This window comes from Sinohyriopsis cumingii, chromosome 13, assembly GCF_028554795.1.
Source record: "Sinohyriopsis cumingii isolate HCF-2022 chromosome 13, ASM2855479v2, whole genome shotgun sequence".
In the NCBI taxonomy this organism is placed as follows: Eukaryota; Metazoa; Mollusca; class Bivalvia; order Unionida; family Unionidae; genus Sinohyriopsis; species Sinohyriopsis cumingii.
The window spans coordinates 41,114,159-41,134,351 of record NC_142973.1 but is presented as its reverse complement, the minus strand read 5'-3'; the positions used below and the strand labels follow the sequence as shown (position 1 = coordinate 41,134,351).

The 20,193-nt window shown below is 35.6% G+C and overlaps 1 protein-coding gene across 1 annotated transcript in view; it reads left to right on the top strand.

Moving 5' to 3' along the window:
• LOC149785275 (uncharacterized) overlaps positions 1-20,193 on the top strand; it is a 219,211-nt gene that overhangs the window by 831 nt on the left and 198,187 nt on the right. The gene's annotated exons all lie outside the window — the stretch shown is intronic.

Here is a 20,193-nt window from a genome sequence, read left to right as displayed (position 1 = left end):
GAGCTAAGTTGTCTGGGCGAAAAAAGGAGTTTATCATTAGCTAGATAAATATTAGACATAATCGGTGATATTACAGTTGAAAATGGGAATCACATTTTCTCGCATATGCATAACAATAAAATACTTATTTTTAGTCAATTAACTCTGTGATTCTTTTTTGAAATTATTTTCCAGTTGATATCCATAAAATCGTATGTATCATGGATGATTCAGCAATTTATTTTGAATAATTCTTTAGGTAGTTACTTGGTGGGGTAGTTTAGTAAAAAAAATTGGCTTCCTTAGAAATAATGTTAGCTATTTAGTTCAGAAATATACAACATTCTCGTTGAATTTTTTATACGTTAAACATATTTGATATACTATCAGGGATGGTCCTGGCTTTTAAAAAGTTGTTGCCAAAAAAATCGCCAGCCTCAATATTTTGTCACCAATTTTCCAAAAATATCACCAGAACAAGCAGTGACTATTTTTCCAAGTCTGTTAATGAAATAGGCAATGAAAATTGAAAAAGATGGGATAGTTATTACTTTATTGGCAACAAGCAATGCAGCCATAATATTGCAAAATAAATCATTACATGACTGTTTTGCACTACATGTACTTCCATGGTCTTTGCATCACACATTACCATTAGTGCATTATGACTGTTGTCACCTGAAATAAATGCATTATCAAATGTAAAATATCTGCTTTCTTGACATTAATAGAAACATAAGGTATTGAGCAAATCTATATTATGTATATTAATTTCCAAATATTAGTTTTGTGAGGAACTTTAGTTAATCACATTTTAATATTAAAACCCTATGATTGTACTTTGCAATGTAAGATAAGTGATGTATAATGCAACCGTCGATTTCATGCATTCAGGAATTAAATACCCCCCTTCCCTTATGGCTAGCTTCACAAAGTACATCTCTGTCAACCAGGAGTTACGAAATTTATTTTTGCCACTCTTTCATGCTTTGCTTGTAGTGAATTGCTTCCTAAATCCCAAGAATGATCACTGAATGCTGTACTTAACTAGAAAATGCAGCATTCCATTTGTAACTATTGTTTAAGAGATTTTCATTAGGCAACACCAATCACGTGATTTTATTAAAGCCGTACTAATCAGCAGAAAAGAAAATGAAGTTAGTAGCATTAAGATTTTATATATAAGAGGTTGGCACTAAAGGTTTCAACATACAGAGACCAAAAGTGGTAAGATATAATATTTTAATTCAAAATGAAACAGAAGGTAAACTGCCATATTAGTGTCTTATAGTGCTAATATAGTACACATTTTGATACACCGAAAACTGAAATAAGACAATATTAGTTTTCACTGATACATGTATTATTGCAGTTTTGACAATTATTTATCGCTCCATTGATGAACAATAGCTTGTTCTGGCTAGCAATAAACTCTAAAAGTCTTTGGTATGACTTGGCCTATCACCACTTGTCAATCATGTTGATCAATTAACCAATCAGTGAGTGTAAATTAGACACACCTCCAGACATTGCTTTTGTCTGCCATTTTCCTCCGACAAGCTGCTTGTGGCAATAATGAATTGGTTATGATAAGTATTGTTAAATTTTGCAATGATTTGTTGATTTCTCATGGGTTTGATCCCCGGCTAAGTTATATCAAAGACTTACAAAAATGGTACTTACAGCTGCCTCACTTGGTGCTTAGCATTAAGAGGTTAGTGTTAGGACTGGTTGGCCTGGTGTCAGGATAATGTGACTGGGTGGGACATCATGCTACATGTCTGTGGCATGATGCCCCAGTGCTAGACATCACTGTAAACTGTCATACTGCAGACATTCTAGCGATATGACTGAAAAATTGTTAAAGCTACATTAAGAATCCAAATCACACACAAATCTCCATCGAAAAGGCTGAAAAGAAGTCAGTGGGAGCCTTGTAATTCTGATAGTTGATACCCAGGTCGTCTAAATGGAGGAATTAGATTTATTCCTTTCCCAAGACATAGACAAAACTTCGATGGATAAAGACCATTTTTGTGGTCACATGTACGATCAGTTGAATATGGCAACAATTGATGGCAATTACCAAATTTTTTTTTTGCACAAACTTGTGTAGAAAGCATGTCCTGTCGATGGCTGGGAAAAAAAGAAATTGAAATTGAAAAATATATATAAAACTAAACATTTCTAGAATATGGGTGGAGAACCACTAACTTTTGGGTTTTGATGTATATTATTTTTCTTGTATAGGAAGGACTGAACCCCAGACTTGTATTATTGTAAAGTTTGAAAATTTACATTTTAATGTTTAATTGTCCCAAAAATAATAATTTATCGTCTCATTCTTTCTGACACTTGAGTTAATGTTCTTCATTTGGTTGAAAGAGGGGTGAGGATACAAAAATGTAATAATAAAGAAATACCAAAACAATGGTTTCAGATAAATATCGTCCAATATATTAAGCATGCATTTACATATTTACATCAACAGACATCAGTGATCAAAATTCCATCTCACGAACACAGTAGAACTTTAAAATTATTATGTACAGCAGTATACTTCTAAACAGTAATTATTTATGATTTTTGTTATTAAATTTTAATTCATTTTCTTCCAAGGCAGCATAAACATAAGCCAGATAATATTAATAAGGATAAGATTATATACTAAATACATTAGAGTCTTTTGTAAATTTCTGTTTACATGAATAAGTTCTTGAGCAGCTTTAAAACTGATTTTTATTTACTAAAATAAAACACTTAGGTTATTACTAAATGAACTTGAACTACAAATATAAATGTTGTCTACTGCAGTATAATTTATACAACTTTGTAATTTCACTTAAAACTGAAACATATTTATTTGCCAAATACTGCATGTTTGTCGGAGGTTAACTGGTGGTCATATCACATCATTTGGTAGGCAGAGTGATCTATCATCTCGTGTAAGGTCAATTGTGACTTCCAGAGAAATGTTTCTTGAATTTCACCGTTTCTGTGAATATCACTTTAAGTGATTTTTATTATCTAATTGGGCTGTAAATTAGAAAAAATGTTTGAACTTTATCAGCATTGTCATTTGATATGCATTGCGATGTGATTTAGTTCCTCATTTTAAAACAAATCACTGAATTCTTTGGTGGAATTCATGGCCTGAAAATTGCCTCTTTTCATTTGAAGTTCAAGCTGGAAAATATATGCAGCTTGTCCAGAACAAGGTGATAAGTTTACATATTTATGAAGTGTTCACTTGATAAACACCTTTGAGTTGGAAGTTTACTGCTTACCGTATGTATTCACTTATTCATCCAGCTGCAAAATGAAGATCTGCTATTGCATTATGTGCTGTGAGTAATCAGTAGAACAAAGAATATAGACCCTGATCTGCTGGTGCATAATGCACTTGTAGGTCAGGGTTTATGTTGATTATAGTTGGACTCATTTCATATGTGAGTTTATATACAGTATGTTAACTTTCATGGTAGAAATGAGAAAGATTTATGATACTGCACCTGTATTTCAACCATGCACTATTTCAAAGAGACTTTTTATCTTGCCCATGTTGATTCTGTTTTTTTGTTTTTTTGTTAGTACAATATGATGATTTGTATTTATTCCTTTGAATTTAAGGCTGAAACAGTATACATAGTCTATCACTTTCATCACCAGTTTGACCGCTCCGGTGGCCTAGTGGTTAGAGCGTCTGCCTCGGGAGCAGGAGGTTGTAGGTTCAAACCTAGGCCGAGTCATACCAGAGACTTAGAGGTTAGTGTTAGGACTGGTTGGCCTGGTGTCAGAATAATGTGACTGGGTGGGACATCATGCTACATGTCTTTGGCATGATGCCCTAGTGCTAGACATCACTATAAACTGCCACGCTGCAGACATCGTAGAGATATGACTGAAAAATTGTTAAAAGCTACGTTAAAAATCCTAATCACACACACTCATCACCAGTTTAATCAGTTAAACCCATGTGATAGAATACTCCATGTATATGTTCACAGTTCTGAACCCTTGTTAGAAATTCTACTCCAGTAGGCTTATGGTTGTTGAAAAAGCCTGATGCGCTGTTATGCATGTCATAAGAGGCAACAAATGATGGCAGGAGCCATGGTGGCTTAATGGTTGGTATGTTTGACTGAAATGGTATGGGTGTGAATTTTACCATTGGATCAGTTTATGTCAGCGACCATGTTGTGCCCTTTGGCAAAGCATGTTACTCTATTTTCCACAGCCATAGATAATCTTCTTTCAAACCCTGTTAAGGTAGTATGGGGCCCTGAACCAATTTGAAAGAGCCAGAGCCCCTCCTGATGCCTACTTCATTGCCTGGCAGGAGCCCCCTGCCAAGTGAGCCCCGCCCCACAGCAATTGCTTCTTTTGCTTTGCTATTTATCTAGCCTTGCCTGCTTGTACCTTAAAACTCATTTCCAGACCTGTTATAGATCTATTTTTTTCTGTTTTATGCCTCAGTTGTATCATGCATTCTAAATTTTTTTAGAGACTGCTTAATTCTGAAAAGAGGTCCAGAGATTAAGGTGTCAGCTTATAGACTGATTTTGAGATATTTAGACGTGCCTTTCTGTTGGCTTTGTGAAGGTAATATGTTACATATAGACAGATCCATCTTCTCAATATGTGTACTTGCTCACTCAAAAGCGGGCCAGCACTGTTTACTCAGTGAACAAGCAATGACAAAATGATATATATGAATCAAGCATTGTTAACCCAACACTTCAGAAAATTGATCAGAGTGAAAATCTCTTTTCTTAGGTGCTTTTGTATCATTATTTAAAAGTTTACATGAACAGCGACTCTGTCGCTGAATGTGTGCCATTGTATTCAGGAAGTAAAACTAGTGATTAATTGGAGGGACTGTGAGTGAGTGAAAGACTTTTGTTAGTCTGAATGAAATTTGTCTGTTTATACTCAACCTTGTGAAGAGCAGAGAGTTACACTACTTTTAAGTTGGATGTTTGAGCTGTGTTTAATTTTGACATGTGCAGTAGATATTGTATGGAATACTAGTGACTGCTGCTTTGTGGATTGGTGTATTGCCCTGTGTTTAATGAATATTCTGTTTTTGAGGCAAACATCATTTTATGCACAAAAAAATGGCTAACAGTTAAAAATTATGCTCTTCGCAATTATAATACTGTATCTCTGACTTTTTAACCGTGCCTTTGATGGATAGTGATTCTTTTATCAAAGGATTACCTGGATTCTAAATAAAATCTGCAGAAAAGCACTATGTGAGTAAAACCTGTTTAATATCCATATCATGCCATGTGTGTTTGTTATCAGTCATAATTATCAATGTTATCTTAGATGACAGTTTATCTGAATAAATATTTTATCCCATGATTGCACAACATTGCCCCTAAATTGCTTCCTGTTTTCTATTTTTAGTGACATTTCACTCAGCAACTGAAATTCCCACAATAATTCCTGTACCCTCCCACATCCACATCAGTTTTGATACCTTGGGCAAGTGGCGTGCAATTAATGTTAAATCAGTCAGTGCTATGTGGGAGGAAGACATTGTATTTCATTCTGTAGATAAAATTGCAATGTCATTTCCATTACTCCACCCATTGAAATCTAATTAAGTGTAATTTGCTGTTCTCATCTAATTTTTCAGATGTCTAGATTTGTATCATGCTAATGAAGTCATAATTAATGCATTTTCCTGGCCCTGTGAAATAGATATGGAGAGGGCATATAGAGTTAAACTAGTTTTTCTTTCCTTTTTTCTCATGTCCATCCATTATAAGTTGCTCCAGTTGTGTTTAGGCCAGTTTTCCTGATATTGTTGGCTGCATAATCATGCAGTTTTGACTTGATCGTTATCTGAAGAATTGTTAGTTACAAAGTCATGTAATTAGTGGATTAATGAACATCTTCAATGATAACACTTGAACCCACTTATAATGCGGTGGCATGTGCGGATCCCATCTTTATTCCTGAAAATGTCCATAGAATTGAACCTTATACAGTGTGACCCCACTATAGCATGATCCGTTATAACATGAATTCGGATATAACACGGTTGGGGCGAGGCTCCTGAAATTTTATATACATGTACTTTTCTCATACACAAAAGTTCTTTCTTCTTTCTTAAAAGTACCAAAAATCACGTGCAAAAAGTTTATTATCACTTTTGGAGAAGAGAACATGTATCAGTTCTAATATAAGACAATTGTGGCATAGCTCCTGCAATTTCACATAAATGTATTTTTCATGTATGCCGAAAATGTTTTCTCTTCTTAACCCATTACCTCATACAACCGTCTTTGGACGCCTCTACAAAAGTCGCATCGAAGCGACTTTTGACGCTTCTACAAAAGTCCCATAGAAGCGCCTTTTGACGTCTGCTGTAAACATCAGCCATTTTAAGCCGGTTTTCGTAGCGCCACCTTCGGGGAAAACCCCTCATTAGATACTACATTCATTTCTGTGAATGACAATTACGTCAGATCACGTGGTCACTGTTTATGTACTGGTCGATATCTGCTATTTAAAGTAACTGGGTCGTAATCTCCACTCTCCAAAATGGCGGTCGCGGATTTCATTCAGTACTTACGAAGTTTTCATGATTAGAATCACAACTATGAAAGATTCAATAACCTAGGTAAAGGCTCTGATATTGATATAGGCTGCAATTAGTTTTTATAAATTATCAAATTTAGATGACTTAGTGATGTAGACACAGATGAAAAACTTGTAAATTTCGAGTATGAGAAATGGCAGCTCCACGGTTGGTCACACGGCCTCACTGACATGACGGTGAACGAATTCTCTCCAGATTTTAAAGCACATAGCAAATTCTTCCGTGATAAATAATTACGCAGCTATAACAATCGGACTTTACTCTTAAATTGTTCCACATGTAATAGATGTGTACCAAAAATGTAAAATGGTTAAAATTGCTGTTAAACGTAACATACACTACATTGCTTAATAGTTAACAGGCAAGCTATGCGTATGCGGTCGACTAGGTAACCTGTGTTCTATGTATAGCGAGCTGCACTTTGTCACTATGCTCTATGAGGTAAAGGGTTAAAAGAACAAAAAAAACGATGAACGTTCATTCATGCTGAGCTTCACCAATATCACAAATTGCAATTTATTTTCCTTACTGGCAACAAAATATACCATCTGGCGATATTTTTTCCCAGCATTATTTGCTGTTTAAATGTGTATATGCAACTGTGGCGTTCTGTCGTATTGGGGTGGGGTTCTCCCAATATAATTTAATTAAATTAAATTGAAAGTTCCACCCTGGCTCGTTAGGTTAGAAAGTTAAATTAGTGATGATGTAGATTTACAGCTCTGAGCCCCCAGTCAGCAATGCCGACGGTTAAATTATAGAGAACACGAAGATGAAATTCAATCAATAACAATTTAATAAATGTGATAATGTAAAAACGATAACTTCCAATCACTCGTCTTTCCCTCGACCAAGTGACAACCTAATTCATCCCGTGATTTACAGTGTGAGTTCGATTTTCCCCCTGTCCTTGCATCTACTTGTCTATTTCTTCCCGCTGATTCTTCCTTCTTTCCGTTCCTCTAACTCCTTCTTTGTCTCTGGTTCCTCTCTACTATCTCCTCCAGCTTCGCTCCAGACTTCAACTTCTCCTTTCTTCTCCTTTCCCTCTCTATTATCTTCTCCTCCAATTCCGCTCTCAGACTTCAACTTCACCTTTCTTCTCCTTCCCTCCTTTCCTCCGTCTCTCTATCCAAGACTACGGGACCAAACTTTAACTGGTCTGTCCCTCAAAGCTTCCTGTGAAAAACCACAAGGCGTTAACAAATGTTTTATCGAACCTCACCTCACACTATAACGACAATTAACCATCAGATAGCTGTCACTGTTTCGGCCACGCATGCATACACATCGAAATTCCCACACACTTCTTGCAGGGTAAACAATGGCGTAATAACACAGTATCAGCGAATTGTTATACAGACATCAATACATTGCGTCACGTCAGTATATACACATATATATTTAATCTCATCGTACTACAATCTGACAAAATCAGACGCATGTCTGTACATTACAAATATTCAACAGTGGCAAAATCTATAATCATATGAACATATGTGTTAGTCTACTATAAAATACCCACATAGTAAATTACAATATTAACTCTTACGACGGCTGGCAAGCTATATAATTCTTTACAAATATCAACTCATTTCTTCAAAATATGCAAACATATTAACAAAACAAAGTAATTCTTCGTACTACGATTCTAGTAATAATAAAGTATACATACGACCTACAGTTAAAATGCAGTCGCATTCCACAAAGACCAACAAATATCTACTGACCTTTTGAAGCTTTCTGTACTTAGAATTTCCCGCTCTAAGATTTTCCCGCCAATAACGAATGGCTATTCGGAGTTACGCTAACCTCTTCTCTGGGTAATTTCTCTCAGCGAACTAACTTTTACCGGAAAACACAGGGATATCATTCTACCCAAATCAAGGTCTCCCCCCATCTCGATTCTGATTGGGTGGCGCTGTGCCCCTGTCCAATCGTCTTAGCGGCCAGTTCAACCTGTCTGTCTGTTTGCAGGGGAAAGAAGTTAGGACACTCCCACTTCTTCATGCAATTTCTTTTGATCTTGGAAACATTTCGACACCTAGGTGATAACTGGCTATCGGGCGCCTCGCAACTCCGATGTCCGGTTTTCGATTCTAGCCACAACAGTCTTACGTAACGGATTAGTGCTAGCCTTCGGCAATGTTCGACATCAAACAATGACCCGTCAGAATTACCTTGATTATACATGTTTCAAACTGGCTACTCTGGGTCGGGGTAAACATGACAGCAACCTTGGGTTTGGAGTGAAGAAATTCAGAGGCATCATGAAACGATGCCGCAACAAGATATAAAATGCACTGGAATTTATTTTCTAATGTTAGATAAACAAATTCCTTGTTCATATTGACAAAACCATCTTAACAGTGCATTGTTATGTCATAATCTGCTTATTCTGACATCTGGCCTGAGGTATTGTATGCTGCAAGATCTCTGTAGTTTAGAAAAGATATATTTCTGGTAGTGGAGATCAACCAGACATGGCCTGTCTCATAATGGATCTTTCGGACAACATAGTGTTGAATTATCAGCCGCTCGCTAGTAATTAATATATTTATTTTGACTGACTTCTTTATGTGGATGGTAAGTAAAATTCCTGTTCTTTTCACTCATAGAATTAAATCCTTTGGAACAATCCCTGTCAGAACAGAACAGAACACCTGTGTATTCCTCATCTGTTGGCCTTTTTTTAAATAAAAATTCTGACACATGCATGGAAGGCAGCATCACTCCACCACCAGAAACATCACCAAAGAAACGAAACAAAAAATCCTATCTATTTGTTGGTCTGTCTATGATACTGGGATAAGCTACAATTTACCAACTTTTGAGGGCAGGAAAAGTAACTGACAAACACCTAAATGATGGCTAATTGCTTTTGTTCATAAAATGTACCCAGAAAAACACAGTTTTGCTGAATCTTAAGAAAACTGATCACCTTTGAAGCACAGATTGTTCTGTATCAGTACTAAGCAAATTTTAAAAAAATCAGTCTCAATCAATGTTCTACAGTTATTTGATGTTGCCGCTGCAATAAGAAACATACGTTTGTTTGGTCCTCCAAAGCTGTCCTTTAGTGGTAACTTCAATAATGCATGCGCCCTTCATCAAAAAAGGCAGACTACAATCTTCAATAAAAACAATTTACCATTCATCAAAGGAAGTCAGCACTAAACTTAAATAAAAGCAATGAAATCTGATAGATTGTTGCATTTTCCAAAGTGACTGGAACATGTTTATTGTGCCATGAAAGTTTCATTTTGCAGGGGATTGTTGTTGTTGTTGTAGGGTTTAACGCCATTTTTCAGCACATGATAGGCTATACATGGCGGCCAGTATTAATGGTGGAGGAAGAACCCGGGAAAACCCCGGAAAGAACCACCGACCCACGAGAAGCTACTGGCAAGCTTTCTCACATACCCACGTTGGCTGAATCTGAGACTTGAACCCACGCAGATAGAGGTGAGATGGCAGTGATCCGTAACGGACGGCGCTTTAGACCACTCGGCCACTCGGGGAAAAAATATGCTTACGGTCACTATCAATCATGGCATAAAGTGCAAATTAAATTTTCAATCTTTTGAGACCACAGATGGTTGGCCATAAAGTTAATTGAAGATGGGGTATCTTGCAAAGATGTTTCTTAAACTTTTTAATTTGTTCAGGTGTTCATTTCCTATCAATAGCCTCATTTCCTGGGTAGCCTCCACAAGATAATACTGTCTCCAGCTGACCAAAATCTAGGCCAATTTAAGTACATGTACATGTAGGATGTAAACAGCTGTAGCCTTTTGCTACTTGCACAATTGTAGTGAATTGTTAAGTGACAATCGAATATAGATCAAAACAAGGACTGCCATTTTTTGGGATACATAAATACATGTTATTGGTGTTTTCTAAGAGGATGTGAGTCATACATGAAGTTTATGACATGTGATCTATACTCAGATTCATTTATTATATACCAGTACCGTACTTAACGGATTATGGATTTTAATACACAAATGTAAGTTGTCAATATACAAGTGTTTTCTTACTAGTTTTTGCAATATACAAGTGTTTTCTTACTAGTTTTTGCATCTGCTTTTATACCTCCCTTTGTCCGCCATGTTTTAGGTAAATGCATCATTTTCTTCAGCTAACTGACTTGGTTGATTATAACACAGTTTGGTCTTTAACACGTTCGGGGTCCATGGACCCCAGCTACTGTGCTATAGCCAGGTCACACGGTATGTTGACTGAAGAAAATCATGATCAAAACTGGTCAATGAAACCCTGATATACGGTATTATTTATTTGTTGTAGAAAACAGTGGTTAGAGACCAAAAATTTGAATCAACATCTTGAAGTTCTCAGCTTATAATAGGAAGTCCTATATTTTGTGATGTATTCTTCACAAAAACAAATTCTCTGTAAATGACAATGATAAAATTTTTACAACTGTAAATAATAATAATGCTTGCTGGTAGCACAATTTTAAGAAATAAATATCAGTGAAGTAAGTTTTGTCAAGGGAAATTTGTGGTTTAGTTGTATAAATTAATTAGTTTTTCAATATACCCACCAGAGCCAAATTAAGCTACTGCAGGGCTTGTAACATATGTTATAAAGGGGCCCTAAATTTATATAAAAAAAACCATAAATATTAAAACAAATTTTTAATTTACAGTAAAGTAATTGTATTTTTTCATTTGTTATACAGCCAGATAATACAGCAAATATGTCTGACATTTCAGTAATAGTATTATTTACATGTAGGTAATTGATAGCTTGAAAGCATTTAGTGTGGCCCTTGAAAGTGCAGGGCCCGTAGCATATGCTACTTTTGCTGCCAGGATAATCCAGTACTGATGCCCACTTGTATTAAAATGTGAAAAATGTCACCTTGACAACTATGTCTGCTGATGTTTCTGTGGGAAAGTAATAAGCTGCAGAGTGTTCTGATTTGCAGACATATTTCTTGTGTTGTTACATTCAGTTAAAAACAAACCTGCTTGGTATTATCACAATAATTATGTGTTTTGTATCTAATTAAATTAAGGTAATGAAATTGAAAAAAAAGCTTAAAGGCATGCAAATCCTGCCTACATAAGAGCTAGTAGTCTTGGTTATGTATCACGTCAACTCATTTGAATAGACCACTTGAACAATGTTATAAAATATTGTGTACATAACAATTAAACTCCATAAATTATCATAGCCATTCACAATTAAAGGTACTAGCAAGGTAACCAACTGAAAGGAGTACAGCGGAACCCCGCTATAACGTGATAATTGGGGTCCATAAAATTGGATCATGTTAACAGCGGGGTCACGTTAATGTGGGGTTTTATAGTATTTTACTACTTTCAGAGAACAACACATTGGCACATATGTTTATTCATGTCTAATGTATATCATAAATAGGGTATCTGTCTAATGTATATCATAAATAGGGTATCAACACCATTTACTATTGTGCCGTCATGGCATGCAGTTCATCCATAATGCATGTAATTCCATTGAAACATTGCACACAGATTTAAAATATTCAATAATTTTGTCACAGATCATTGTGTCTGAATTCGGTGCCAAATATATGTATATACAGAATTAACAGAGAGTATTAACACCGTTTACTTACCATCTGATATTGTACTGTCGTGGCATGCAGTTTAATTATTCCATAATTCATGTAATTCCATTGCAAAAATTGCATACATATTTAATCTATTCTGTAATTTTGTCACAGATCATTATGTGTCTGAATTCAATGGGAAAAATTAACAGCAGAATTAGGTTTAAAAAGACGAAGCACATGTTCTGTTAATTACATTCCAGGGTCTATGAACGGTGTCTGTACAAATTTCATACTGCTAAATGTTTCTCATATGCGTTTCCATGTACCTTTATCCATTGTAAATTCCCAATAATTAGCACTTGTTTGCCTATTCATTTGAATGACTATACAGCCAGAATAATTAACAAAAAACATGTGCTTGCAACGTGCATGTAACTTTTACTTCAGATTTTGTGAATATCGAAAGAAACATGTGAAAAATACTTTTATAAAGATTTTTTAGCAGAACGCATGTACAGTTTCATACCCTTTCAATTTCCAGCTAATAAAGTGGCCATTATTTACTGGGCAACTGATTGCATCTAATAACACCGCCAAGCCCAGCAAACATGTTGGCGGCTTTCGTTTTTTTTAATGTTTATTAAATTGTGAGAATCCTTTATCAACCACTGCATTGTCTGCTGCATGGTTGTGTATGCAGATAAAGATGAAACACGTGTCGGCTATTGTTTGAGTAATGATTCTATACAGAATTAATTGAAGACAATCACAAGATGACTTCACTCATGGATCAGTAATAAGTAACATTTCCGATGATGTTTATTTTGGCATAACACTTCAAGTACTTGGTGAAATTGTTAAATTTCAGAAGCCATGCCAAGATTGTATTATATTCAAATTCATATGCAAACTCTTCCCCAAATGATAATAAAAAAATTGTATACACTATTTCACATACTTTAAAAAAAAATTTTTTCCAGGTACGAGAAAAATACACGTACATATATTTAAATTTCCGGGACCATGCCATGATCGTATTTTATTCGAATTCATACATGATCTTGTCCCCAAACTGAAAATAAATTTTGTATGCACTATTTCACATACTTTGAAGAATTTTTTTTCCATGTGCGAATAAATATATGAAATTTCAGGAGCCACGCCACAACTGCATTATATCCAAATTCGCACTATTGCGGGGTGCGTTATAGGGGGGTGGCACTGTACCTGGTGAATTCAAAGCTTTATTTGGTAGATATGGTTGATTATAGAGAGGCGAGTTCCAAAGTTTGTAGTGAACTTAAAATTCCTAAATTGACACTCAGAGATCTGCCCAAATATGAATATAAGTTTCACTATTACATGCAATGAAGTCCCTGAATCAGTATTTCTCTAACAAAACAATTTTTAAAAACTTCAGTTTCAACATTGACATGCATTTACATAAAAAAATGTCTCTACAGCCATTTTCTGTCATTGTTGATTAATATTGCACCTGGTAAAACTCATTAGCAGTTTTAATGGCACTTTTAATTATTGGCTATAACCTGCTAAGTAGCTATGCCCTTTGTTTCTGTGCATTTGTCTTTGCTGTTGTTGTTTTTGGTTTTAACTCTATTTTTCAGCACACGATAGTCAGTACATGGTGGCCAGTATAACTGGTGGAGGAAGAATCGGGGAAAACCCTGATAAGACCAACCCACTGAAAAGAAGCTATTGCTTTCACAGACACCCACACTGGCCAATCCAGTGACTTGGACACCCGCAGACAGAGATGAGATGATATTGGTCTGTAAAGGCGAGTGCTTGAGACCACTTGGCCCCCTGGAGCCCCCTGTTTTCTTTTAAGTTGATGTTTGAATTTATCGGCAAATATTGGTCCTACAGTACTTAAATGTGGAAGAATCTTGAGAAGTAAAACGACTTGTACCATAAAATGAACAAGTCAGAATGACATAGTTTCTCTGCAGCTGTTGGAAGAACTGAGAGAGCTTGTTTCACTATGGCATCATGCTATACATGTGCCATCATAAAAACAACACAGGATTTATTTTTGGTATATTCTGGAAGAACATTTATGTGTATGCAACTCTTGTAATTCTTTTAGGGAATGAGATTACTCACCATATACATGTTAAGAATCACATAAACTGTTAAACTGCTAGGCTTCCAAGAGCCTTTTCTCCATATAAGGCATTACAAAGAGCCTTACAAAAGCTGAAATCAAGATATGATACACTAGACCTATTGTTACACTCTTTGATCTGACTAATGGTTACATAATTGCCTCAATATATTTGTTACTGGCTGGAATGACATAACCCCTTGTGTCAGTGGGAGATTATCTATTTCAGATGTAGCAGTGAGGCAGTTGGCAAATATTTAGGAGTGTATTGTACATTATATACATGTTCACATGAATGCTGTATAACAACTGTGTCAGTCACTAAGATGCTGACATAACCAATTTTTGTCTCACCTAAAGTGGCATGGTCAAACGTATTTGTCACTTTTATGGGAGAGATGGGGTTATTGTCATCAACAGTGTTGAAGTTTTTTGCTCAGATGTTTGCCAAATCATACATGAGTTGCCTGGGGAATGGGACTGATAAACATATGGAGGCATGTGGAACACCAGGTTTCATGGAACTTGTTTCATATCCATGGTATTCAAAAAGGATATATGGCACAATGACAGTTATTCAGTCCATGATATCTTTTGAATCGTCTTCCTTCAGACCTGACAAATGTCTACACAGGTTTTGTAAAAGTGGATGACCATGTTTTGTATGATGTTTAATAGAAGTTTTAATAGAAGTGATACAATACCTTTTACTATTGCATTGCTTTCCATTTTGGAGCTCAGCGTTTCCAGTTGAAGCTAATTATTTTTCAATTTTGTGTTGGAGGGCCAGTATTGAAAAATATAAAACTATGATCCTAGTCTGACTCCTTAATCACAGGCAACATATGAAATGCCATCTTCTTTTTGGATGATATGCATGTTAGTCAAGGGCCATTGTTTTCTCCGTCAAATGTATTTTTGGCATTTCATCTACATTTTTGTATCATTTCATTGTTTGTCTCCTCAGTCCCCCTAACTTTATTTGAGTGTGTTGTATTCTTTTTGTGCATTTTATAGGGGATATTTTGCAACTTCATTAGCAAACGATGTTTCATTAAAATATATCTCTGCTTGCCCCCCCCCCCTCCAGTTAAGTATTGTCCATCTTATTTTGGTCCCAACAGTATTGTTTCGGTGACCTGCTTGAACTGTTGGTAGATGAGCTCATGAGATTACCACAGATTAAGGACCTGTTGTCACTGTGCAGCACTGTGTGTCTATTCTCCACCTTCATACTTGGCTTATCATGAGTGATCAGTTCCCCTAAAACAGTTTTCAAGCAAGGTTGTCAACTGCATCAGGAAGGCTTGGAGGCAATCTACTTCCAACGTTTATGATGCAAAGTGGAGAATCTTATGTGGTTGGTGCAGTAGGAAGTTGTTGAGCCTTACAGTCCTCCTTTGAATGCAGTTGCAGCTTTTCTTCTTCTCCACAATTAATGGCTGTCTTGTAGCCCTTTCTAATACTCCCGTGTTCTCGAGGTGTTCCACCATTGGGTTGAACTCTTGTCTTTCTGATCTCATTGGGTACTTTGAGCTGATGAGACCGTTAACTTGCTCACTAATGCCTAGATGGAATCTTGTCATAACCCTGTTAAGAACCCTTGAGTGAAATTTTCTTCAAGAACCTTACCCTTAAGACTGTTTTCCTGCTTTTCTCAGCATCATCAAGGAGGGGGGCAAGCTTCTTGTCAAATCAGTACTTTTATATACCCTTAATTTTTTATATAAAAAAAGCCTGAACGATATCCAAGTCTCTCTATTTTGGAAAAGCTCTCTGGAATTTGACCACAGGCAGTTGTCTTCCTGCTTCCACATTCCTCATTGATCAAGGAAATTACACATAGGTTCTTCATAGGCCAAGATATTGTTTGAGAGCATTGAGGATGGTCTGTACCTTCCTCTACCTTGAGATGTTCCAGGAAGTGGGCCATGAAACCTTTTCAGATCAATGAAGATGATGCAGGTGGGTATTACAACTGGAGCCTGGGCATGTCATGTTAAAACTATTGAAGCCACAGAACAAAAACGTTGGGTAGTCTCCATCAAAGTTCAGGATGCTTAAGTGAACATCGTAAGTTTGCCTCCACATCAAAAATAAGGGCATAAAACTGAGTTTTTATTATTATACTAGGCAGCTTGTACTTAGTATCTCCACATGATGAAGCTGTGTTTTTCCATTATACATGCAGATATGAGGATGTATTGTACATAGTATTCAATCATATTACAATCATGTATGTGCATTATGGGTGGAACACTTCCTGAATTGGAATCTATCATTTATGTAGACTTGGATTCATAGGAAACAATTAAGACATACTGTATATAAGTACATACATGCAGCTAGCACTAAACAGTTTCATATATACTGGCTGTGAGATGAGTTTTTAATTGAAAAGGCCTTCACTGTTTATCTCCATATTGCATCAGCATTATTTGAAGTGGTGTGAAGATTGCAGTATTTCCTATTGTTTGCACAAAGTGATGATTTTAATCTGAGGTATACCAATTTACACTGGCATTTTTTTGTTTTCATTATTCATGACAAAATAATGAGAAAAGTTATCTTATTTTACAAAACATTTGCACCACTGGTGAATATTATAATTATGATTATATTTATGATCCTTTAATCACATGTTTGACATGTGTCATATATACCAACGCAGTGGCCAAAAGCAATATTATGAAAGATATTTTGGCCAAATCCAACATTCTGAATTTTTTTGGATTAAAAAAGCAAAACATAGCAACTGAAATAAACCCAACACACATCTTGGTTTAGTTATTTTAAAGCATTTATGAATTTGTTAAGTACATGTATTCCTTTGTAAGATTGCTAATCATCCTTTGGTTTCATTAGCAAAATTATTTCCTGTCAGAACCCTTCACAATTTCTGAAGTCCACTACCTATTTTGTCCATTTCTTGAGTCAGTTTGTTTTATGTTTATTGGCCCTCTCTGATTAATATCTTGTCTGGGTGTTGGTATTGTGCACAAAGTTTCCCTGCTGAGTGGTCTAAAGTGCTCTCCATTACGGATCACTGCCATCTCACCTCTGTCTGCGTGGGTTCAAGTCTAGGATTCGGCCAATGTGGGTATGTGAGAAAGCTTGCCAGTAGTTTCTTGTGGGTTGGTGGTTCTTCCTGAGGTTTTCCCAGGTTCTTCCTCCACCATTAATACTGGCCACCATGCATAGCCTATCGTGTGCTGCAAAATGGCATTAAACCCGACAACAACAACAACAAAGTTTCCCTACCTATTATATCAATAGTGTAACTGGTAAATTATATGCTTCAGTATCAACACTTCCTGTTTTTGTCAATAATCTCTCTGATATCAGCACAATATCTTTCACTTTATCAGCTATAGTGTAAGCTTAATCATCCCAATCTTGTTACAGTTTTTAGATTACAGCTTGTACAATAATTAACTAACACATAGAGAATTAATCTTCTTTAAGATACTGTTCCTTTAATTTTTGGGGTGGTGGTGGTGATTTTCTTTCAAGCTGAAATAGTACTTTTTCTACATAATATCATGAATATAATATGTGTTGTTTTGCTTTAAATCAGGACAAGGTATTTTTTCAGCTAATAATGTGCAGAAAAAGTGACTGAAATTAAACAAAAGTGACTGAAGTTAAACAAAAAGTGACAGGCTCCTGCCCCAGAACATTGAGTTGTTGGTCCTCAATATAATTTAGATATACCCTGGTACATAATGTGATACATTTTTTGTTGTACCCAGCTCTAATTCTAATGCTGACACATTTGTGCTAGTCAGGTTCAAGGTTTAGTTTTGACTTGCAAAGCACATGATTTGCATCTCGTTTTCTTTATCTCTGTTTGTATGCATTTTCTTTATGGGAAATTGATCCCTTGATAGTACACATCCCTTTTTTTGTGTTACAGGAAAGATGATAATCATAGACAGATCAACTTTGGCTGCCAATCGTTTTACTGATCCAGTTTGTGTGTATATATATATATATATATATATATATATATATATATATATATATATATATATATATATATTGTAATCTTTGCTAGTCCCCTGTTCAAATTTTTTTATTGTATGGGCAACAACTAAAAAATCAGCAGCCATCATATGGGCAAGAAAACTACTAGTCTGACAATACATTTACCCACCTCAGGGATAACAGACTCAGCTAATTGTTAGCCCTGGAGTAGATGATGTACTAACAAACGCAGAACTATGAAAAATGATACCCATTAAAATAAGCGAATTCACAGTATTTTGAGTGATATGCTGCTGATTAATTGGGCAAATAAGTGATGTAGAGGCATTAGCATTTAATGTTTAACTCTTTCACAGGTAATAGCTCTAGTTTCTAGACTGAAACTGTAAGCACTTCTTGAGCCATAAATTGACCAAAATGATTAGCATTGATCAGATAATTGAATCAGTAGGAAGCTAACTGACTGTGAAATGTGAAGTGAACCTGAACTCTCAGTTAACAAAATCACTGAATGTAGTCAGTATATTTCTCCATCACATATAGGAATTAAAAAGGTAGTCTTTCTACCTGGCTTGTCCTGTTCAGTGTCATCATGCTTATTTAAAATCGTGTTATCCTACTTTTAATGAAGAACTGCTTCACTGTTTTTTTCTTCTTTTCACTTTTCAGGAGAGAATAATTGTTTCCTTCTTTAGTTTATTCTTTTCCTTCTTTAATTTTGCATTGCTTTATTTAAAAAAAATGACCATTGGTACATCACTAGGGCCTCCACCATTGGTTTTCTTTGATAGGAAGATCCCTGTATATACATGTCTCATTTAAAAAAAACTATTAAGCCCAAAAAATCCCAATTTTTTTTGGGTGGCATTTATGTATATTTCTTTCATCCCAAAACCTGATCATGTTCTGGTGACAATTTGTTTTTCAGTCTTTTAGACTTTATGGGAAAAACTTACAAGCATTTTAACATAGTAAGCAGATTTAAGAAACAATTACCTGAAGGTACTCATGAATATGCCGTGCTTACTATTATTATAATGTAGTTTATCTGACTAAATTTTGTATAGCCCTTGGATCCATAACTTGATTTTTATATACCAACCATAAGGCTATTATGTTATGATGTCCAACATCCATCTGTTTTATATTTTGTTTTCACACAGTAACTTAAGTTCCACACTTTCTGCCATTTCCTGAGTGTGTAAATAGCTTCATTTTGGGTAAGGAAGAAGGCTAATGATTTGGGGATTAAAATGGTTAGAGCTCTAGGTCACTGACAGAAAGAAGAAAAATGGTTTCTGAACAGTAACTTTACTTCTGCCTCACAGAACTGGAGTAAACTTTGTGAATAATTTGCACATGCAGAAGCCTGTTGAATTTAAGTTTGAATGATCATAGATCAGGGTTTGTCAAAGGTCAAGGTCACCTAATCAGCCTACACTGTACATAATATTGAATCTACTTATAATCTCATGCATCCAATCAAACAAGCATTTATGAAAGAGCTAGTTACCATTTTTTTGTCTCCACTCATAAATATAAGTGAATTAAGATATGCTTGGCCTTTCTAATTTTGCTGGTGACCTTATAAATTTTCCTTCAGTTTATTGTTTTCCTTTAATTTTGCATCACTTTATATTGTAAAATGACAGCTGGTACAAAAAAAGGGCCTCTATTGGTTTTCTGTATTAAGGAGATCCATGCATATACATGTCACATTTACTTTTCCAATGAATCAGAATGACTGAACACTTCAAACTCTCATGTTTTATCTTTCCCATGTTATAAATTCTGATACCCCACAGCAGGATTGTGCTCTTTTAAGTTTAGCAGGTATTCCATGGATGCGTATTAGTAAGTAGGATATTGATTAATGATATCAGATGCTGTCTCCACTCTCTAGTTAAACAGATCTAGATGAGAGAG